This window comes from Acinonyx jubatus, chromosome A3 (genome assembly GCF_027475565.1).
Source record: "Acinonyx jubatus isolate Ajub_Pintada_27869175 chromosome A3, VMU_Ajub_asm_v1.0, whole genome shotgun sequence".
Classification (NCBI taxonomy): Eukaryota; Metazoa; Chordata; class Mammalia; order Carnivora; family Felidae; genus Acinonyx; species Acinonyx jubatus.
In genome coordinates this window covers 88,360,806-88,368,020 of record NC_069388.1, presented here as the reverse complement: position 1 = coordinate 88,368,020, position 7,215 = coordinate 88,360,806, and positions in this window count along the sequence as shown.

Here is a 7,215-nt window from a genome sequence, read left to right as displayed (position 1 = left end):
TGCCCTGGTCCATGTCTAATTAGCTTAGTCAGGCTGCTACCCTTCATCTAAGTGATGGCTCATGACAGGTTCCTGTGCCTGACACATGTAGTTCTTCTTGCTAAAAGGTTGCTCTTGCACAATTGTTCCCCAGGATACATCATGAAGGCTCACTTGGACAGAAATTGGAGCAAGACAACTGGTGAGGCGTGAAAGAACAAGCAGGGGCAGGTATGGGAATCCAGCTTCGCTGATAGTTTTCCTTGGCAAGCAGTTTCTAAGGAGGACATTGCCAGCACAAGTGCCATCATTATAAGTACTGCTACCTTCGAAACATGTGACCCTATCATGCCCTCTGTCCCCTTCCCTTTCAGTTGTCAACATGGTTTGTTAAAAAAAAAAAATTAGTCTCCGTTTGCTATCTCACGTCTCATTCTGCACCACACTAGAGTTGTGGCTTCCACTCGCACCACACCATCGTTAAGACCTCTGGCAAAAGGGACCAGCGACTCCCTTTTTTTTCAGAGGTCTTCAGGGGCCTTTTAAGCTTTTAGAGTTTTCATTTTTATTTTAAAAAAATGTATGAGTAGTTTAAAATTCAAATAGTTCTGGCGTACCTGGATGGCTCAGTCAGTTAAGCATCCAACTCTCGACTTTGGCTCAGGTCATGATCTCGCGGTTCGTGAGTTGGAGATGGTTCGTGAGTTTGAGCCCTACATCAGGCTCTACGCTGACAGCACAGGGCCTGTTTGGGATTCTTTTTCTCCTTCCCACTATGTTCCTCCCCATCTTGTGCCCTCTCTCTCTCAAAATAAATAAATTTAAAAATTAAAAAAAAAAAATTCAAATAGTTCTACTGAGATTACCCTGGAAAAGGATAGTTCCTGTCTGCCCTACCCCCGGCTATCACTCCCCAAACACTGAGTAGTTTTGCATTATCTTCTAGTATTTGCCTCCATGTTTAAATACTATGCTTATTTAGCCACTTGTTGATTTTTCCATTTGTGATGCTACCTGTTACCCTCCTGCTGTAGAAGATGAGGATTTAGTTCGTGCACATCACTTACCCACATGCACACTTCTATTCCCTCATCCCTTCAGTATATTTCCCAATTTATGGTTCAGTCAGTATTCCAGGTTCATGTTTACTAGGCAACTGTTGTTCACCTCTGAGCCACAGCATGCCGGGATTCTGTCCTCATTTTGCCTTGTTTGTTTGCTTCTTTTCCCTGCACCTCTTACTGGTTCATCCCCCAAATCCCAACACCACTGTAACGTTCTCATACAGATAGGATAGATGCAGATCCTTTTTTGTTTGAAATCTTTCCTGGAGCCCTCTTGGTCTTTTCCAGGTTGGATGCTATATTCGTGTGCTCAGGCTGCCTTAACAAAGTACCAGACTGGGCGGCTTCAACAACAGGAATTTATTTTCTCACGGCTCAAGGGGCCAGACCTCTGAGCTCAAGGTGCCAGCAAGGTTGGTCTCTTCTGTGTTTACAGACAGCAGTCTTCTCCCTTTGTCCTGGTATGGTCCTCCATCTGTGACTGTCCAGATTCCCTCTTCTTATAAGTACACCAGTGGTATTGCATTAGTGCCCATGCTTACCACCTCATTTAAACGTATTACCTCTTTATTTATTTTTAAATATTTATTTATTTTGGGCAGAGCGCAAGTAGGGGAGGAACAGAGAGAGGGAGACACATGATCATAAGTGGGTTCTGTGCTGACAGGCTGACAGCAGCGAGCCCAATGTGGGGCTCGAACCTACAAACTGTGAGATTGTTACCCGAGCTGAAGTCAGACACTGAACCAACTGAGTCACCTAGGTGCCCTGACGTATTGCCTCTTTAAAGACCCTATCTCCCGGGGCACCTGGGTGGCTCAGTCAGTTAAGCATCTGACTCTTGATTTCAGTCAGGTCATGATTTCTTGGTTCATGAGTTCGAGCCCCGTGTTGGGCTCTGCACTAACAGTGTGGAGTCTGCTTGGGATTCTCTCTCTCCCTCTCTTTCTGCCCCTCCCCTGCTATACTCTGTCTCTCTCAGAATAAATAAACATTAAAAATAATAATAAAGACCCTCCAAATCACATTCTGAGGTCCTGAAGTTTAGGGTGACTTCAACATTTGAATTTGTTGGGAATGGGGGGATGGCACAACTCAGCCCATGATGGGAAGCTTGATAGTTCTCTATGTCTGGAGCATAGCTGTTGTCCTGGGATTCCTTTTCACTGTCACTCTGGTCATTTCTTATACCCCTCTTTTATTTCCTGGGTCCCATAGCTGAGACTTTCATGGTGCACTTCCCTGCTTGGGGGAATATATCCCTCTATAGCTTCCCAGGGAGAGTTAATGGGATGTAAATTTTTCAAGACTTTTGCATGTCTGAAATGGGTTTTATTTTATTCTTCAACCCCGTTGATAATTTGCTAGGCTATAGACTTGTATGTAGGCACTTTTAAATGCATTTATTCATTGTTTCCCACATTTTGTTGTTGCTCTTGAAACCCTGTGCTCTGATTCCTGAACTTTCATTTGTGACTTGTAATTTTTCTCTGTGAAAGCTTTAGGATCTTTACCTCAAATGTCCTGAAATTTCATATGTCTAAAAATGTGGGTATTTTAAAATTTGCAACACTATATACTTAGTGAGCCCTTTCAGCCTGGCAAGTTGTATGTATCAGTCCTGGGAAATTTTCTTTCAGTTTTATCCTTTCTACTTCAGGAACTTCTATTAGTTGAACATTGGATGTTTTTTTAATGTACCTCCAAATTAATTATTCTTTTCCTCTTATTTTCCATTTTTAACTTTTTGGCTTTTTTTTTTAATCAGGAGAATTTCTTCAGCTTTATTTTCTACCTTCTATATATTATGTTCTGAATGCCTTTTTTTCCAAGCACTTTTTTTTTTTTTTAAATGAACGTATTTTCTCTCTCTCCAAAGTTATCAATTATTTTTAGGTTCCTTCTGTTTCCTGAATCACCTGTTTTCTTTTTGTTTGTCTGTCTGTTGATGCCTGTCTCTCATATTAGAGGTGTTATTGAAATATTTGGTGACCTTTGCCCATCTTTTTGTACTTAAGATTGAGGCCCTAACACACCTGGGTGGCTCAGTTGGTTGAGCATCTGACCCTTGATTTCAGCTCAGGTCTTGATCTCAGGATCATGAGTTCACGACCCCTGTTGGGGTCTGTGCTGGACATGCATCCTACTTAAAAAAAAAAAAAAAAAAAAAAAAGATTGAAGCCCTCAAAACTGATGGCAGCTCTGGTTGTCTCATGGTGGAGTTGTAATAATGTCAATTTGCTTTTTGTTTACTTTCCCCTTGCCACACGCATTTTATTTTTCTCCATTTGACAATAATTTTATTGCTCTCTCTCTCTCATCTACCATTTGGTATCTCTCCCATTCTCTTGTGAGTTTTTAATCAGTAAAAATTTCTTTACTTTTATTTTGGGTAGGAAGTATAGATACAGATAGGAGTTCAGTCCAGCCAGTATAATGAGCCTCTGTTGCCAATAAAACTGGGTTTGGGGTTAATCCTCAGTCTGGTAAGCTTGATTTTTATGCATTATGTCCCAGGGGCATGGGCCATTCAGCGTCCTAAGTCATGATTTGGCCCTGTAATGTCAGCCACAAGCACTCTTGATGTGGAGGGAGACCCCATCTAGGAACCTGTCTGAACCACCTTTCTAACGTAGTTCTAACAACTGCCCCCAGAATTATGTCCTGAAAACAAGCTCATTGTGTTATTCCCCTCTTGGAAATTTTGGATGGTCGTGGCCTTTGGAGTCCACGTCCAACTCCCTGTCAAGGCCTTCTGTGATCTGACTCCGAGCTGATTTTAAAACCTCTGCTAGGGGCATCTGGGTGACTCAATCGGTTAAGCATCTGAGTCCGGCTCAGGTCATGATCTCACAGTTTGTGAGTTCGAGCCGCGCATCGGGCTCTGTGCTGACCACTCAGAGCTTGGAGCCTGCTTCAGATTCTGTCTCCCTTTCTCTCTGCCCCTCCCCCACTGGTGCTTTGTCTCTCTGTCTCTCAAAAATAAACACTAAAAAAAAAAAAACACACACAACTCTGCTATATTCTACTCCATTCTTCAGTGTGCAGGCAATTTCCTGAGTACATTCTGTTGAACATTTATGGGTACCATGTCTTTGTCTTCCAGGTTGTTCCCTTGCCTGTAATGGCTTTGCAGCGTCTATTAGCAAATCATTCCCTTTCTTGAAGCCCATCTCAGTAAAGTCTTCTCTCCCAACTCTACCCACTATTGAATCATTCCTTTTCCTACAAGATATCTTGTATCACTATTTAGCATTCATTTCATTTATATCTCTTGTTACATGACACACAGGTTCCAAGCAGTCTCAGATTCCCTCAATCCCCTCTTCCTTCATGAAGGTGCCATCTGGGGGCACTTGCATGGCTCAGTTGTTAAGTGTCTGACTCCTGATTTCAGCTGAGGTCGTGATCTCATGGTTCATGACGTTAAGCTCCCTGTCAGCTCTGTGCTGTCGGTGCAGAGACTGCTTGGGATCCTCTCCCTCTGTCTGCCCCTCTCCTGCTTGTGTGCTTTCTCTCTCCCAAAATAAATAAACTTAAAAAAAAAAAAAAAAAGAAGAAGAAGGCGACATCTCCCTCCTGGCCCACACTCTCCTTTTTTGCCTTGCCAGCAAACCTTATTGCATTCCCTAAGCTACAAGAGCCCAAGTTACACTGGGCCTGCATGGCCCTTACAGCCTCTACACCAGCCCTCTCTCTTATGTCATTTATCCACTTTAGAGTTGCAGGAGATGCTATACTGCAGGCCACAGGATCTGGCTTTCTGAGCTGCCACTGAAGGGATGATCAGAAGAGTGGAGGAGTCAGCTCCCACTGTGGGGAGCCTTAATTAATGGAACATAGAGGGCAGGAGGGAGCCTGGCAAGCAAATTTCCCCCTCCTTTCTCTCCTCTGTGGACTACCGTCAGGAAAAGTTTTCCTTTCAAGCCTTCCAGAGAAGTCTAGCCCATGGAGTGAACACATATGCCAACAATCTGTGTGTCTTCCTGGCTCACCGTGAAGCCTGCCTATAAGGCAGTCCATTACCTCACATTGCTTTGCCTCTTTCCTTGCTTCACTTCCCTTTTTTCCTAACAGTCTGTTCGCACATACCCCACATAAAACATCAGCACTTTAATGCTTGCCTCAGGTTTTGCTTTCCAGAGGACCTAGGTAAGATACTCAAGCATTTGTTAATAAATTTGGCAGTCACAGTTTCTGTAGTTTTTAATTTTTTTTTAACATTCATTTTTGAGAGAGAGAGCGTGCAAGTGGGGGAGGAGCAGAGGAGGAAGCTCTAGGCTCTGAGCTGTCAGCACAGAGCCTGATGCAGGACTCGAACCCACAAACTGTGAGGTCATGACCTGAGCCGAAGTTGGATGCTTAACCCACTGAGCCACCCAGGCTCCGTGGCAGTCACAGTTTTTAACCATTGTTCAACCATACATATGAGAATGGGAAGTACCAGAGCTCTTCCACTGATGTGACATTGAGATCCTATCTTTAGGAATATAGAAATGTCAATTATATTCAAGTTAACAATTTAGCAAGGATAGTCTACCGACTTATAGGTAGGCATTCATTTTGGAGGTAATTTTCACATGCCTTGGGAATAGTTTTTGAAGTCTTGGTGTCTTCAAAACCCATTTATTCACATAAAACTTCCAAGATTAGAATCATTTATCAGATGGAAACAGATATACCTATTTATACAAGATATACAGATATGCATATTTATATACTGCAGAGGAGAACAAGGTGGATAATCTTGTGAAAGTTCTCATTTAACCAACACCAAATTAGATCTTTTGAACTAATTTCATGATACATAGTGATCTCTTCCCCTGCAACTGTAGTAAAGGGATCATCTTTATCTCTGAGATGACTTAACAGTAAAATTCATCCTTTTTTCATGTACAGTTCTATGAGTTTCTACAAATATACTGTTTTATAACTACTACCACAGTTGAGAACCTTGCCATCACGCCCAAAACTTCCCTCATATCATTTTGTAATTAACTTCTCCCACCAACCCCAGGCCCTGACAACTGCTGATTTGTTTTGTCTCTGTATTTTTTGCCTTTTTTTTAGAATGTCATGTAAGTGAAATCAAACAGCATGTAGCCTTTTGGATGTGATTTTTTTCAAATAGCATGACGCCTTTGAGATCCATCCATGTCATAGAGGGGGACTGATAGTTGATTCCCTTTTTGTTGCTGAGTTAGTTTTTTATTGTATGGATATACCACAGTTTGTTTATCCATCTACCAGTTGATAGACTTCCAGTTTTTGACTTTTGAACAAAGTTGCTATAAACATTTGTATAGAGGTTTTTGTGTGAACATCTGCATTTATTTCCCTTGGAGGGAGACTGCTGCTATGAGGTCAGCGTGTGTTTAATTTTAGAAGAAACTGCCAATTTTTTTCAAAATGGCTGTACTATTTTACATCCCATCAGCAGGGTATAGGAGTTCCAGTTGCTCACATCCCTACGAGCACTTAGTATTTAAAGTGTACAATTTGATACTTTTGATATGTATATAATCATGAAACCCTTTCCACAATTAATATAGAACATATCTATTACCCCAAAGTTTCTTTGTGCTGCTTTGTAATTTCCTTTTTCCTTTGATGGAAAGGCCCCCTATCCAAGCAACCACTGATCTGCTTTCTATCACTGTAGTTTTATGTAAGTGGAATCATACAGTATGTACTATTTTTATGTCTGACTTTTTTTATTCAGCATGATTATTTTGAGATCCATCCATGTTATTATGGCACAAGTTGGTTCCCTTTTATTGCCAAGTTGTAATCCATTGTATGGATATATGATTTGTTTATCCATTCACTTGATGAACATTTGAGTTGTTTCCAGCTTTAGGTGGTTATAAATAAGCTGCTATAAACGGAGCAACTTTTCTATAAATGTCTATTTTTAATCAACTTTATTGAGGCATAATGCATAATTTATTGTCCATAAAATGTATTTTCTAAGTGCATAGTTTGATGCATTTTGACAAAGTCATACTCCCCTTATAACTACCACTACATGAAGAAACAGAACATCGACAGGCTTCACAGCAAAGATTCCCTTGGCGTCCTTTCCAGTCCATCCAGGTCTCCCACTCCTCCATTCCCAACAACCACTATTTTGCTTTCCAGTCAGTCTAGAATAAGTTTGCAATTCCTACAG